Raw genomic sequence first — 16,121 nt, forward strand, 5'->3', positions numbered from 1 at the left:
CCCCTGGTTCTTGTGTTATGTGAACAGGTAAATAACATGTCCCTATTCACTTTCTCCACACCATTCATGATTTTATAAACCTGACTCATATCCCCCTTTAGCTCTCTCTTTTCCAAGCTGCATAATCGCAGTTTCTTTAATCTCTCCTCATATGGAAACTGTTGTACCCCCCCCCCCAATCATTTTTGTTGCCTTTCTCTATACCTTTTCCAATTCTAATATATCTTTTTGGAGATAGGGTGACCAGAATTGCATGCAGTATTCAATGTGTGAGTGTACCATGGACTTGTATGGTGGCATTATGATATTTACTATGTTATCTATAACTTTCCTAATGGTTCTTTCCATTCTGTTAGCTTTTTTGATTGCCACCACTGCATATTGAGCAGATGTTTTCAGAAAACTATCCACAGTGACCCCAAGTCCTTTTTCTTGAGTGCTAATAGCTAATTTAGACCCCATCATTTGTATGTATAGATGGGATTGTTTTCCAATATGCATTATTTTGCATTTATCAACATTGAATTTCATCTTCCTTTTTCTTGCCTAGTCACCCAGTTTTGTGAGATCCCTCTGTAATTCTTCACAGTCTGAGAAGGATTTAACTAGCTTGAGTAAATTTGTATCATCTGCTAACTTTGCCACCTCACTGTTTATCCCTTCTTCTAGATTATTTATGGATATGTTGAACAGCACTGGTCCAAGTACAGATGCCTGGAGGACCCCACTATTTACCTCTCTCTGACCATATGCACCTACCTTTTGTTTACTGTGTTTTAACCAGTTACTGATCCATGAGAGGACCTTCCCTTTTATCCCATGACTGCTTATTTTGCTGAAGAGCCTTTGGTGAGGGACCTTGTCAAAGGTTTCCTGAAAGTCCAAGTACACTATATTCACTGGATCACTCTTGTCCACGTTTGTTGACCCCCTTGTCACACTGTTTGGAGTGGCTTATGAACAAGAATACTAACCTCAGGCAGACTGTTAAGAAGCAGGGCACAAACCCCAAACTGGTTGTGAGTTCTATACTTAAATCTCAGCAACCACATAACAAGTGTAAACTCAGGCACCATAAAGCCTTAACATGGAGTCACAGACAATCTCCTTGGACATTCCAATCTCTCTTGCCCCCATAGGCAAGCTTGACTCTGTGGTTGATGATCATTTTACACCAAATATCACAAAATATTCAGGTTACTCACAGTCCCAAAGGATCAGTCACTTACACCAGGTCAATTTGCACTTTAGATCTTACACCAAACAGTTGTACATTAAGGATTTATTAACTAAGAAAAAGAAGTAACAGTTATTTACAAGGATAAAACAGGTAAACAGACACACACAAATTAGTTGCAGTCTTAGGTTTCAGATAGTGATCGAGCTGCTGAAATATGCCAGCTCGATAAGTCTTTTAGGGCTAAGACAGGTTAATCCCCTGGAAATCTCTTGCTTATGTTTAGGAATTTTTGTCCCTTAGAGTCCAAACAGCATAAAAAGACCCTAATTCCTTCTTGTCAAGGATTTTTATCCCCATCTCCCTAGAGTTCAAGCTGATAGGACAAGTGCTTCTGCACCCCACTCTTCAAAGGTGTGCCGGGAGCAATCAACAAAGTCCTTGTTCTTTGATGGCTTACAATGGTCCATTTGGATTCAATAGGCCTTCCTGATGGGCTGGAGATAATCATTCCTCACCACTTGCTAAGTAAGTGCTTTTCCTTATGTGACGTTATGAGTGTAATATAATATCTCATTGAAAGATGACAGGGCCAGAAAGAGTTCATTGACTCACAGACTGACCTAACCCGTGGCCGAACTTTAGAGACTGGTTAGGAAGATATGTTAATGAAGGGTAGGTGTTTGCTCAGGTCTTGTGATGTAAGCAAACAAGTCTTGTCTATGCTATAGCTTTGATTCAAAGATCAAAACAGGAATATTAACATTTAGGAAGATACTTGAGTGAAATAGTATTATTGTCTATATGTCTCTTTGAAGGTTGTGGTAAACTGTATCTGAACTGTTTAATGGATAAATTACCCTGTGCTAATTGCCAGGATGTTTGGAAGAAGGAGAGTTGAGTCTATTGTTTTCTCAGGCCAAAAGGCTGCTGGAAATGTATAAAAACCCTGGGACACGATCCAACTTCATCTTGGACCTGCTTTGGGTTTCAAGGGGGGAAACCTTAAGCCATAAGGATTGAGATCCCCAGTCATTGACTGGAGTCACCCTGAATATGGACATTGGACTATACCCTATGGACTATATCTAAAAGGACTTTTGGCACTTACAAGCTCATCTCTGCTATGTATCTGAACCTCAAGAATTGAATTCAAGTCTGTATGTATATTGATCTTTTAACCAACACTCTCTCTCTTTTCTTTTTTAATAAATTTTAGTTTGCTAGAGCAACGTGGAGCCAGGGGGCCTGCCTTAGTCTTGCTGCGCCTCCGACTGGACGTTTATGGGCCTGGTCAGCATTACCAACCAGAGCTGCCAGGATCCATTTTCGACCAAGCTTTCCGACTGAAAAGCAGACACCTGGGGGCATTATGTTCTCGACGCCTGCCAAGGTGTAAGCTGCAGTCCAGGAGAGTTAGGTTCAGTGCTCGGGGCAGCCCATCACGCTGAGGGAGCTGGGCTCTGGGCCAAGCTCCCCAGGGAGGGTGGGGTCTGTGACGCTTGTGAGCGCAGGCTGGACAAATGCCTGCCGGGGTGGTGAGAGGCAGCACCTCCGCCCATTTCCAGTGTCAGTTTCTGTCTCCGTCTGCAGCAGGGAGAACTCGGGCGCCCCATCCACATTCCACCCGTCGCTGTTTAAGTCTCGCTACCAAGAGCCCTTCAGCCAGATAGAGTCTACGGGAAGTGTGTGTGGGGGGCTCTCGACTCCTCTCTGCCCCCCAGCCCGAGGTGCCCACCAGTCTCTGGCAGGGGCAGGGCGGGGTACCTGAGGGGGGAAGGGCGCTCCCTCCTCCCCACTATGAGTGGCCGACCCGCCGGCAGGGCCCTTTGTGGGAGCGCGGCGCGCGCCAGGAGCGGGGCCATGTCCGGTGCAGGGCTGGGATTGGAAGGGGAGCTGCGCAAGTGATAGACGCGAAATAGTGCAGCTCCTTCCCCGCCCGCGGCGCGCGGGTCCCGATTCCCGAATTCTAGTGCGCAGGCGCTTGGCTCAGCTGCTTCCCCAGGTGTCATGGAGCCGGCAGTGACGCCAGCAGCGTCGGGATGGCTTTGGTTGGGGCCAGTGCCTTGTTTTGCATGGAGGAAATGACGCGTTTGTTGACGCAGCAGGTAACGTAGCAGGTGGTAGCGGCGGGGCTGCAGTGGCAGTCTGAGGCGGTGGCTGGGTGCTCCCGGTGTGTGCGTGTAGCCCTCGGCTAGGTAATGTGGGGCGCCTCCGCCAACGCCGGGAGCGGGCGTCTGGAGGGCGTGATGGAGGGGGCGCAGCGGCGCGGGCATGGGGGGGGAGGAGGCGGAGCCAAGTGGGTGGGCGGGCTGAAGCCGAGCAGGCAGGCTGTTGGGGGGTAATGTGGACTCAGCCTCTCCCAGGGCAGTGGGTGGGAGATGGGTGTGTATGGGTATCATCGGGACAAGTGGGAGCAATGCCAGGAGAGACAGAGGAGGGAGCCTGGGAGGGGCAGTGGAAAGAAGGCTGCAGCCTGCCCTAGAGTAGATGAGATTAACATTTCGGAGCCATATGAGCCAACACTGCCTTTTATTTTGAGCCCCACCTGTTTTTCCAGCCAGCCATCACTCCCTCACCCACCTACACCCTCTGCATTTCACACCCCTGAGCGAGAAAGTTGCAGTGTTGTAAAGTGGCAGTGTAGACAAGGTCTTGGATACATCCTATATTAGTTACTGTATAGAATAGACATAAGTTTTGAATTTCATATGTTGTCAAAGAGAGAATGTATTCTCCTGTGGACTCACTAGGCCTTTAGCTAAAGTGTCTCAGTTCAGAAATTTAGCCAAATAATTCAAAGTCCTGAAACTTCAAAGCTCTTGGTAATATGAGGATATATACAAATATTTTTAAAAGGAGATTATAGGCCAACCCCCTTTCTCTTATCCTAATTAACACAGGTTAGTGTTTCTGGTCCCAGATTAGATTAAACTGATTTTTAGAGACACTTGATTTGTTTCAGTTTTCCCCCTCTCATGGCATTACTACAGTGCAATTTTAAAGTTTTTGGGTGCCTTAAATGTTCATTTCTTACATTAACATTTCTTTTTTGTCTAATCTTAACTCATTTTAGGATAATTACAGCATCCTGTAATGTTCTTTAATTTAAGTTACTGATATGTACTGTCAACCGTAACTACATTAAGATGGAGTTATTTTTGGCTGGGAATTTCATTATTTTAAATTATGAAAATTTAACATGTGACTCCTAAACAAAAAAACAAAGAGAATTCTGCCATGCAATGTTTCTAATGATTTGGAGATATGAAATATCAGTCTTAAATTATTAAACTTTAGCTTTTAATGGGAAAGCCACTGGTGGCACAAAACAGGGAGAGTGCACTGGCCAATTTAGCTGGCTTACAGCTGCTTTAAATGACTGGAGCAGTGCAGAGGAACCAAAGTGAGTCTGGTCCTTACTTTTCAATTGGTTTAGTGGTCTGTGTTAGTGAGACTAGTACTGTGTGAAGTTGGGGCAGGGAGAGCCCAGTCCCAGAATAACAGTGTGTCTCTGATTTAAGGTATCCCCCTGTGCCCCAGAATCAGTTCTCCCAGCAGTGCTGCTTTAATATGCTGTGGCGCTGAGGCAGCAGTACCATGATGATAGTATTGGTGCCTAAACTAGCATGCAGCCATGGAATCTTTAGTGAGAAGTCACAGTTGGGCCAGTCCATCTACCAGTGGGAACTCTTGAAACCTGTATTCAATCTCGATCATACCGCTGCTCGTTACAGCCAATAGAACTGTTGTTAATAACTTAGTGTAACTGAAACTTACCTGGGAGATTTCAGCTAGTTCTAATTATATGGAAACTTTGAAGTGTGTGTTTTAATATATTTGAGACACAGAAAATCCTGATACAGGATGCCTAATTTGTTAAAGAGCCCATCTTTTAATTAATAATTCATAAATTAGTTCATAAACTAAGATTTCCTTGTCAACTCTTGGAACATTTATTTGTACTAGGGCTGTCGATTAATGGCAATTAACTCAAAAAAATGAATCGTGATTAATTGCACTGTTAAACAATAGAATACCAACTGAAATTTATTAAATACTGTATTTTGGATGTTTTTCTACATTTTCAAATATCTCTATTTTAATTACAGCACAGACTACAAAGTGTACAGTGCTCACTTTGTATTTTTATTACAAATATTTGCACTGTAAAAGTGCTAAAATAAATAGTTTTTGTTACAATGTTTTGTTTTTGAGTGCAGTTATGTAAAACTTTAGAGCCTACAAGTCCACTCAGTCCTACGTCTTGTTCAGCCAATCACTAAGAGAAATATCTTTCTTTACATTTACGGGAGATAATGGTGCCCGTTTCTTAATTACAATGTCACCTGAAAGTGAGAACAGGCATTCATATGGCACAGTTGTAGCTGGTGTCACAAGCTATTTATGTGCCAGATGCGTTAAAGATTCATATGTCTCTTCATGCTTCGTCCATCGTTCCAGAGGACATGCTTCCATGATGATGACACTTGTTAAAAAAAGCATGCGGTAATTACATTTGTTGACTGAACTCCTTGGGGGAGAATTGTCTCCTGCTCTGTTTTACCCGCATTCTGCCATATATTTCATGTTATAGCAGTCTCGGATGATGACCCAGCACATGTTGTTCATTTTAAGAACACTTTCACTGCAAATTTGACAGAATGCAAAGAAGCTACCAATGTGAAATTTCTAAAGATAGCTACAGCAGTCAACCCAAGATTTAAGAATCTGAAGTGCCTTCCAAAATCTGAGAGGGACGAGGTGTGGAGCATGCTTTCAGAAGTCTTAAAAGAGCAACACTCTGATGCGGAAACTACGAAACCCAAACCACGAAAAAAGAAAATCAACCTTCTGTTGGTGGCATCTGACTCATGATGATGAAAATGAACATGCATCGGTCTACACTGCTTTTGATGGCTATCAAGCAGAATCCATCATCAGCATGGACGCATGTCCCCTGGAATGGTGGTTGAAGCATGAAGGGACATATGTCCCTTTAGTGCATCTGGCATGTAAATACCTTGTGACCCTAGCTACAACAGTGCCATGCAAACACCTGTTCTCGCTTTCAGGTGACATTGTAAACAAGAAGCAGGCAGCATTATCTTCTGCAATGTAAACAAACTCGTTTGAGCGATTGGCTGAACAAGAAGTAGGACTGATTGGACTTGTAGGCTCTAAAGTTTTACGTTTTTATTTTGAATGCAGGTTTTTTTTGTACATAATTCTACAATTGTAAGTTCAACTTTCATGATAAAGAGATTGCACTACAGTACTTGTATTAGGTGAGTTGAAATATTTCTTTTTTTTACAGTGCAAATATTTGTAATAAAAAATAAAGTGAGCACTGTACACTTTATATTCTGTATTGTAATCAAAATCAATATATTTGAAAATGTAGAAAGTGTCCAAAATATTTAAATAAATGGTATTCTGTTATTCTTTAACAGCACAATTAATAGTGTTCAATTTTTTAAATCGTTTGACAGCCCCAATTTAAATATTTTTGGATGTTTTCAAATATATTGATTTCAATTGCAACACAGAATACAAAGTGTACAGTGCTCACTTTATTTTTGTTGACAAAAAGATGGACATCCTGATTAAGGTCCAGTGGCAGTACCCTAGTGCCTAGGATGGAGGAACTGAGAGAAACAATATTTTATGGCAGATTACGTTGATATTTATTTTGTGCCCTTTACACCTGGGCAAAAAAAAAAAAAAAAATTAGTACAAGCTCTGGCTCACTCAGAAGCTTTTTGCAGCTGGGTTTTCTCTTTTGATTCTCATGTATTTACAATTAGAAGGTGGCTCTGGGTACAATGGGTCACCCTCCATCTGTTACAAATTGATGCATCCAGTTTATGGCAGAAGGGTGGTCTTGTTTTCAGCATAAGACTGTGCATTGGGAGGTCGGGATTTTATTCAGTCACTTCCACGAGCTTCCTGGGATCTTGAAACCATTTTAATCTCTGTTCCTCAGTTTTTCCATCTGTAAAATGGAGATAAAAGACCTAAAGAGGCTTAATTCATGAATGTTTAGAAAATGCTTTGTCGCTGTGTAGAAGGGCTGGGAGGTGGTGGTGGGTTAGGTTTTTTGTTTTCCAATGCACTTCACCACCCTTCCTATTTCAGTACCATAATGTGGTGCTCATTTCCATATATCTTTATGGCCAAATTCTGCTCTCAGATATGCAGGCATAACTCCAGTTGAAATTTGAGTTTTGTTTGGGTGTCTGAGGTCAGGATTTAGCACTTAGATTGTGACTTCTTCGTAGAGTTCAGGGGCTTAATCTGAGAGTTTTTCTTGGCTTCTTTGTGTAATGCTGATGGCCATTGTTGAAGGCCCGTTTAAACTATAAAGCTACCAAGTTTAAAAATAACCTGCAAAAACATGTGAGAACTGAGGTGTGAACTTTCTCAGCCCTTAATTGAATAAGTACAGGGACTGAAACCGTCACAGGGATTTTTCCTGAACTGTTGGTCAAAGATTTGAACTAAAAAGGTATAAATACCTATATTTTAAGACCATTTTCCGATCATCTAGTCCTGTGGTTCTCAAACTTGTAGTATTGGTGACACCTTTCATACAGCAAGCTTCTGAATGCAGCCCCCCCTTATAAACTAAAAACAGGGGTTTTAAATTTTATTTAATTTAACGGGCTCAGGCTGCCCGTATTCCTGGGAGGACTGACACTTTGTGACCCCCAGGTAATAACCTTGTGACCCCCAAGGGGTTGCAGTCCCCAGTTTGAGAACCCTTGATCTAGACTGATCCCCTCCATAACACAGAATAAAAACAGAGTTTTAAAAAGTCTGACTAAAAATCCCTTCCCTTCTCAGTCACACTTAAGTTATATGCACTTTTGGTACTTGTGATGTGATAATGCTAGTTTTTCTGTTGCCTTTAGAGTCCTCCAGGAAAGTCAGGGTAGCATGAGCTGAATTTCTAGTGTAAAAATACAGGCAAAAGGGAGGAAAAATTGTCTGTGGTAGAGTGGAGGAAGGGTATGGAAATAGCCTCTCAGTCTCCTTTACACATAATAAACAAGGAAACACAATTGTTTCCTTTGTAGATCACCTTTAATCTGGCCCCTATGTATTCCATGATTCTGCCATTGCAGAATTCACCCCTTGCTGCAGAATTATGTTCTAGAATTTCCACTTTAAATGTAAAGAATATTTCTAGCCTTCTGGCTGCAAAGAGAACCTTGAAAATTTTAACTGAGTCACAAATATATTCCTGAGTTTCCATGTAGCCTGAAACATCAGGTGTCAACTGCCCTTTTCATTTAATGGATTGTTAACTCTGAAAATTAAAAATGACAGCTGCATGTTGAAAACTGAAATTGTGGGGACAGTATAAAATGAAACTAAATATCACAGAGGTTGCTGCACTGACTATATTTATTTTTTATATTTAATGCATTAAGATTCCCCATTAAATATGTATCTGAATCTTCCTCAGAACTCCCAGCAGCAGCAACTGCAGAATGTAGGGACCTTGCTTTAGAACGTACATCCATTTTACTGTGAAGTGAATGAGGTCTTGCTTTGAGCAGCTGTAACTGGCCAGGCTATTATAGCATGGTTTGGTTCAGCTTGTGCAGATAGGGACAAATGTTATTACCATATTAAAACAGTGTATTAGCCCTGGTGAAGACCCAGTCTGAAACGTGGTGTATAGCTTTTTAAACAACAATTTGGCCTCATCCACACAAATGCCATGCTATAACTTGGTTTGGGCACAGCCAAATTAAATTACTGTCAAACTAGGTTATTCTGCTTACAAAATGGGCCTTTCTGTGAATGCGTTCCTTCTCAGTGACATTCAGTACTCTTAGTGTGAGTGGAGGCTGTTTTGCTATTGAGAACCTTGTCATAGTCTCTTAGCACTATATATGCTATAACTTTGTTGTCCCATTCATGCTACAAACAAAACGCAATCATCGTGTAGTATGGATGGAATTAGCATGGTCTAGGTTTACGTGCTGGCATGGTTAGAATAGTCTCCGAGACCTTGGGAAAATCAAATACCACAGAACTACACTACAGTTTTTCAGCAGTATATGAAATCGCAATGTCCAAAATTAAAAACTTAAAGCCATGTAAATGTAAACGAATAAAGTGTGAGAGGGAGCATGGGCTAGGAGTCTTGAGACTAATGTTCTGTTCCTGGCTTTGCCACGGAACTGCTGTATGACCTTGGGGAAGTAACTTCACCTGACTTCTACTAATAGTTGCACAGCACCTAATGCAATGGGTCCCTGATCTCGGTTGATGTTATGATGTTAACAGAAAACCTCTTCTTGCTCAAACAGAACTGTGGTTCTGAGCAGAATAAGTGTCCGATTTGATTTGATTTGAGATGAACTTTTATGGTGCCATCAGAAAACAGGTAAAGTGCAATATGTATGTAACTGTGTGCGCTTTATTGGAAATATGTACATTAAATTGGCATTCTTTTCAGATCTCCAGAATACCAATTTCTGTGAGGAGCACCAAACAGATCAAATTAACAGAAACACATGGACCATTAAGTCTTCCAAAAATGAGCAAATTCATACCTTTCTACTGGAACCCAGAGTGTCTTGTAAAAGGTAAGGAGTTAATTTTGTTTGCTCTCTATGGCAGGTGAGTCTTCAACATCTTAGGGTCCTGATCATGCAGAGTGATTAGGGTAGGTAGACCTTTACATCAGTGCAGAATGCCTTTGGCTTTTTGAAGGAGTGCAGGCTGAAGATAAATATGGACTTAGGATCCCATATTTTGAAAATCTTAGCCAGCATTCTTCACTTCCTGTCTTCTAAATGTTTGCATGCTATTTAAAGCGTGGCAACATCTTGCCTAAGAAATAGCTGTGTGTTAGTGATGGATTAAGACTTACAGCTCATTGGGATCTGTGGCAGGGCACTGCTGGGGGAGCCTCAATCAGCTCCTGCCACTCCAGTCCCCATCAAGGGAAATGGATTGGGGCTGGTTAAATAGCCTAGGTTTGCATAATCACTGACTGCACCTGCCAGCCTCAGTAGACAGGAGCTATAGGCTGGGAGGAAGTGAGTGGAAGAGGGGCGGAGACTAGGAGAGATAGAAGCCTGCTACTCTGTTGCTGACCAGGCCTGTGTTAGGCCAAGCCATTGTAAATAGTCTGTATATAGTAGGAAATTGGTGGTGGGAAACGGACACAAATAAAGAGCACAGATGTTGCACCAGCTTGGACCCTTCCTGAGTCTGGGAGGAGCGGGGCCAAGGGGCTGGATACGCAGGGGCGCAAAGGGCACCCTGTTACAGGATCTTTCAGACTGAGTGCTGTTAAATAAATGTTGTATTATTATTTCTTACTATTATATTGTTATAGACATGGCATAGAACAATTTTCTAATATTAGGTTTCTTTTCACCTAAAAAGAAATTAGGCAATTGTAGCAGCAAAACTAGTAATTCATGGACTTCTAAAGTAAATGTGGATGATTGCTAAAACATAAATTTGAAGGGGATGTTAAATGTTTGCCTGGGGATTCAGTATGATTTCTCAGCACCCTGGATAGTTTAATACAGAGCAGGTTAGCAGCTAGGACTGAAAGATCTCAGAATAATTTTCCTTGTCCCAGATAAGTCAAGAACTATTACAACAGTAGTAATAAGCTCACAACAAGATAGACAAAAGGGAAAAGGAAGTGTCAGTCTGGTGAGAGGGAAATTGGGGGTGTGTGGGGAGTCTGCATGAGTGCACCAGTTTGGCACTGGAGAAGTAAATTGTGAGGGGTTGCAAATACCAGTGGGGAGATCAGAAATATGAACAGCATAACTCCCCCCCCTCCCCCCAACAAGATGCAACTTGGAAAAATCTTTCTGGGGAAACTAAATAATAATAAATACTGAAGTTAAATGAGAAGGAGAAATCTTTAGAATGGTAACGCTGAAAGAGATGTAGGGGGGCTAATGGAGAGCAAATTATATATGACTTTGCGGCAATCTATGGTAGTCAAAAGGCAGATACAATTTTGGGGCTGTCATGCATGAGGGCATCACATCACAGAGCAAGAAAGATTAGTCCTTCTTCCTGGCTCCAGTGCGAACACACCTGTAGTACTGCTTTGTACGCTACAAGAAATAGACTGATAAACTATACAGAGTTTTCAAACAGCAAAAGTGATCAGGGGGCTGAAGAGATTGATTTATGAGGAGAGATTACAGGTGGGCTGAAGAGTAAATATATGTTTGAAAGTTGTAAACAAAAGAGAAGGAAATGGTACAGCGGTTCTCAAACTGGTCAGCGAGGCTCAGGCTTCGGCTTCAGCCCTGGGTGGTGGGGCTCAGGCTACAGACTCCCTGCCCGGGGCTGAAGCCCTTTGGCTTTGGCTCCCGCACCCGGAACAGTGGGGTTTAGGCGGACTCAGGCTTCGGTCCCCCATCCTGCGGTCGTGTAGTATTATGAAGGGCTTTGAGCTCTGCCGATGAAAAATACTATGTAAGTGCTAAGCATTTTCATTTATTATTTAATTCTTGTCTCTGCTGAGGCTACTATTGTTGTTTGAGGATGGGACCAGGAACAGTGCTAGCCTGTTTGCTTCCTTGACCCTGATGTACTTGTTCTTTCAGGTCACATTGAGCCATGGCCACATCTTCATTCTCCCCCTTGCTAGTGTTAGGGAAAGCAGGGCTAGGAACATCACTCCCTGTTTTGGGGAGTCATAAGAGTTGGACCTTCATTGCCACATAAATCAGAGGGAGTTGTTTGAGGCTTGCTTCTTCTCTCTCTGCCTTACCTTCTGCAGAGGCCAGGGTGGTGGTGCTTCTCTCCCCCTCCCCCCCCCCCCCCCCCGCAGAGTCCTTGTGAGTGACGGGTGTTTCAAATGTCACTGGGTCTCAGTTGGGGGGGGGGGGGAGCCATTTCACAAGTGCCCTGTAGCTCTGTCTGGTCTGAGAGGCCATTGGATATATTTAGACCCCATGCTAAATTCACAGCTCAGCATTTCCTAGTCCGATAGGGCGAGCTGAGTGCCAGTGCTCCATTGTGTTGCCCAGCCTGGAATTCTTGATCTTTTTTCACCTCATGATATTGAAGTTCCTCAAGGAACTTTTACACACTTGCCCGCCAGTCAGAGAACCTGCTCCTGCTGGGGACTGGTCCTCCTGAAGCTCATGGAACCTCTGTTTGAGCCTCTCTCGGATGTTCCTTTCCCCACTCTGAAGTTGGTCTTCCTGGTGGCTGACACTTCAGCCACAAGAGTGAGTGAACTTCTGGTGCTTATGGCCCAATCCCCTATATGACATTCCACAAGGACAAGGTGGTGCTAAGATCTCACCTGAAGTTCACTACTAAGGTGGTCTTGAAATTTCATTTGAGCCAGTCAGTCTACCTGTCTTGTTACTGAAACCACACTAGATGCTGGGAGAAAAGAAGCTATAGCTCTTGGTGTTACCAGGACTTGTCTTTATTATATTGACAGGACCAAACCGGTTAGAACATTGTCCCTTCTGTTTATTGCCACAGCTAGATGTTCTAAAGGTCTAAAGAGAACATGAAAATGGGTAACGCAGCATATCTTGCTGTGTGCATGGCATGTTGCATCCACTGAACATCACTCCACCAGAAATCAAGCAACATCCTCTGCCTGCTTCAGGAATGTGCCAATATCAGAAATCTGTAATGTGGAGAAACCCACTGACCTTTGTCAAACACCATGCCTTGGACTTAGCTACTAGGTCCGATGCCACATTCGTGAGAGCCATACTTCAGTTACTGTTTGATGCAGCTGGAACGCTTCATTTCCTGCCATCCTGAGAGGATGCTGCCTGCCAGTCACTTACAGTGGGATCCACAATGACTCAGGCTGAAAGAGGAAAAAATGTTGACTTACCCTCTGCAGTAACTGTGGTTCTTAGAGATATCGTAGTCCGTGTGGATCCCATGTCCCACCTCAATCCTTGTTGAGGCCTCAGCTACCAGGGTTTCAAATTACAAGGGAACTGAGAGAGGGTCATAGGTGCCCTGCCGGTACATGCACCTATAGTGCAAACCACACTGATGACAGCATCTCAAAGAACCACAGTTTTACTGTAGTACAAGTAGGGCGCCGTGTCTGTCATGGATTCCATGACTTCTGCAGCGGCCAGTGTGGCTGATCCCAAGGCTGCCCAAGCAGCTGGTTCCGGAGCCAGCTGCTCAGGCAGCCCCAGGGATAGCCACACCTGCCGCTGCTAAAGCGGCTCTGCAGCCAGCTGCTTGGGCCCGAGCAGCTGCCAATGGGGTTGACCCTTGGGCAAACCCCTCCTGGCGGTGGCCGGAGCATTGGTGGCCCCCCCTTCTGGCAGCACTTGTTGTTCCCCCCAGGGCGCCCTTCCTCCCCTGGACGCTCTTCCTTCCCTGGGGCGCCCTCCCCCTCCTGGCGGTGCCCCCCCCCGGGGATCCCCCTTAGGCGGGGCTGGAGCAGTAACAGGCCCCCATGAGGTCCCTCCCCCGCAGCGAGTCCCTGGCTTTCCCCCTTGCAGTGCTCCTCCTCCACCCCCAAGAGTCAATCATGGACAGGTCATGGGGCCCTGATTTTTTGTTGTTGTTTTTTTCCTGTGACCTGTCCATGGCTTTTACTGAAAATACCCAATTAAATTGTAGCCTTAAGTATAAGTAACCTTTTTGGTCCCCTCCACCCCCAACCACCTCTTGTGTATTGCCATAGAAACAGAAGCAAAGGAATATATACTTAAGTGCAGTACTATTACCCTTGAACTTTGCCTCTGCTGGAATTTCCCTGTTATTTCAGAAATATCTATTTGTGGGGTTTCAATAGAACTTTGTTTCATGTGACATAATCATTGAGGCATATCCGCCACTGTGTATCTGTGTACCTTGACCTTTGGTTTTTTTTGCCAAGGAGATGCACAAATAAGGTAACTCACAGCATGAAAGAAGCAAGTATTTAAAAAATGAGACTGAATCATGTTTACAGAAAAGTCTTTGTATGGATATATTTTTGTAGTGAGAGCTTGTGGTGAAGAACTGGAAATAAAACTATCCGTTGCTGACTGTAGTATTTTTGAGTTCTTTGAATGAAAAAATGGCCAACTACTTGTATTGTGTCTCCACTCCTGTAAAGAGTGTGTTCAAATACATAAGAGGTTTTTTGGTTCTCAGAGTTGTGGGGAAAAAAATATAAAATGTAGTGTTCCTGACACAGCAATGCCTGTAGTTAAAGTTGCATAAGTGTTCCCATTTTAAAAGTGTCTTTCAGTTGTGTGTAACTTTCAAAAGTTTTAGCATTTGTGTTTAAAGTTGGCCATGTTTTCTCTGTCTGTGTGGAGCACCACTGCCTTCTTGATGGCTTTGGGCTAGCCACTGCCTCAGTTTCCCCTTCTCGGGCTCCTCATAACTTCAGCATTGGCTTTAATGTGTTGAGTGACACCTTGTTGTGGGGGCTGGTTTATTAACAAAGTTCAAAAGAAAACGCAAGTACTCCTTCCAGCCTTCCTAGCTGCCTCACAACCCTTGGTGCAAGGTTCTTAGTCCTGTCCCTGCTGAGGTTTTCCACTAAGCAGACTCGCTCTCTATCAAGTAGCAGTTCCTAACAGGGCTTCCTACCTGGAGTCTCCCTTCTCTTATCTCTGGCTCTCCACAGGCTTATGTCTTTTCACCTCAAAAGGCCTGATTTAGCCACATGAACTTCTTGTAACTTAGCTCATTCTCTCTGCCTGTAATTGTGTTACAGGTAGGGCTGGACTCATCTCCCCTTAAAGAGGCCAGCCTCCCTGTGCACTGTGCCTTTTGGTTTTGGGTCACAATCTATTTTGATTTTGTTGAATTTTGTAAGGCTTTATAAGACAGCCTTGGTGCACATGCCATGATTTCTATAGATAACAAGTATCTTACTAATTACAGCAGTGTTCCAATCTGCACTCCGCCTACAAGCTCAAGGTAGCCCAGAGAAAATTCTTTTTATTGTGCATGACTGTGTATGGAGTTTGAGCGGTGAGGGTGTTCATGGAACTAAGCAGAATGCTGATTGAGAGCACTGAAGAAGGGAGGTTATAATGGAAGCAATTAGGCCTCTTTATAACTTCCATTACACACTCCAGCTAGAAGTTCATATCTGTATATTTCTATTAAAATTCTTTGCTAGAAGAACAATGAGGTTGCCGAGTAAGTGTGCACTGTTCTGGAAATGTCAATCTTAATGGCATAGGCATAACTGAGCCACTGTGCATATGAATTATTATACAGTCTCTAAAGACATGATTCCATACCATTTTTCCCGCAGGATGCCTGCCTCTTTGGGCTGCTTGGACAGTGAATGAAACTGGGTTATGTATTGACTAAATCCCATCTTCATTCAGTAGAGTTGATTGGCATGCTGTGAATGATGCAAGGACCACATATTGATCAGTGATGATAAAATACTGGACAGGTGCTACATTCACTGAGCACCATCCTACCTATGCAGTGAATAAGACATGGTTCCTGTGGGGAAAATGGCATGTGCTCATGTATTTTGAGACTGTATTGTAATGCATATGTGTACAGGGCAGAGGTGAACATTAATATCCCCATTAACTTGGCATTTCCTATCTATTGGGTAGCATGCCAGGCCATGATTTGTCAGCTGCTCCTCTCTAGACACCTGCTTTCCTCATCTGCCATTTTTCTCTGGAGGGCTGTGATCATCAACAGATTGTATAAAGAAAGTTACTATGTGACACCAAGAGTGCTAGGAAATCAAACCACTCTTTTTTGACACTGTTGGAAAAGTCAGAGCTGCACCACAGAAGACTAGCATCCCACTGCATTGGTGGTGACAGGTACATAGGCTCTACAAGTGGTTCTCACCACCAGCCATCAGTGCTGAAAAGGAATCTAAATCAAAGCTTCTAGATAGGTGTGTTTAATGGCCAAATTAACCATTTAATTGCCTCTTTGAACGTTGATTTTAGTTGTCCTGGTTAAGAGG

The 16,121-nt window shown here is 43.3% G+C and overlaps 1 protein-coding gene across 7 annotated transcripts in view; it reads left to right on the forward strand.

Moving 5' to 3' along the window:
• Positions 1 to 1,275: 1,275 nt before the first annotated feature.
• Positions 1,276 to 16,121, forward strand: part of MAP3K13 (mitogen-activated protein kinase kinase kinase 13) — a 156,544-nt gene continuing 141,698 nt past the window's right edge. For 3 of the 7 annotated variants that reach the window (XM_065556178.1, XM_005308648.5, XM_065556175.1), the window contains exons 1-2: positions 3,278 to 3,375; positions 9,651 to 9,780. The gene's annotated coding sequence lies outside the window, so the exon portion shown is untranslated. Of the gene's footprint in view, positions 3,376 to 9,650; positions 9,781 to 16,121 lie in introns of all 7 variants that reach the window. The other 4 variants (XM_065556176.1, XM_005308647.5, XM_065556179.1 and 1 more) reach the window with 3 other exon arrangements.

The sequence above is a fragment of the Chrysemys picta genome, chromosome 9 (assembly GCF_011386835.1).
Source record: "Chrysemys picta bellii isolate R12L10 chromosome 9, ASM1138683v2, whole genome shotgun sequence".
Taxonomy (NCBI): Eukaryota; Metazoa; Chordata; order Testudines; family Emydidae; genus Chrysemys; species Chrysemys picta.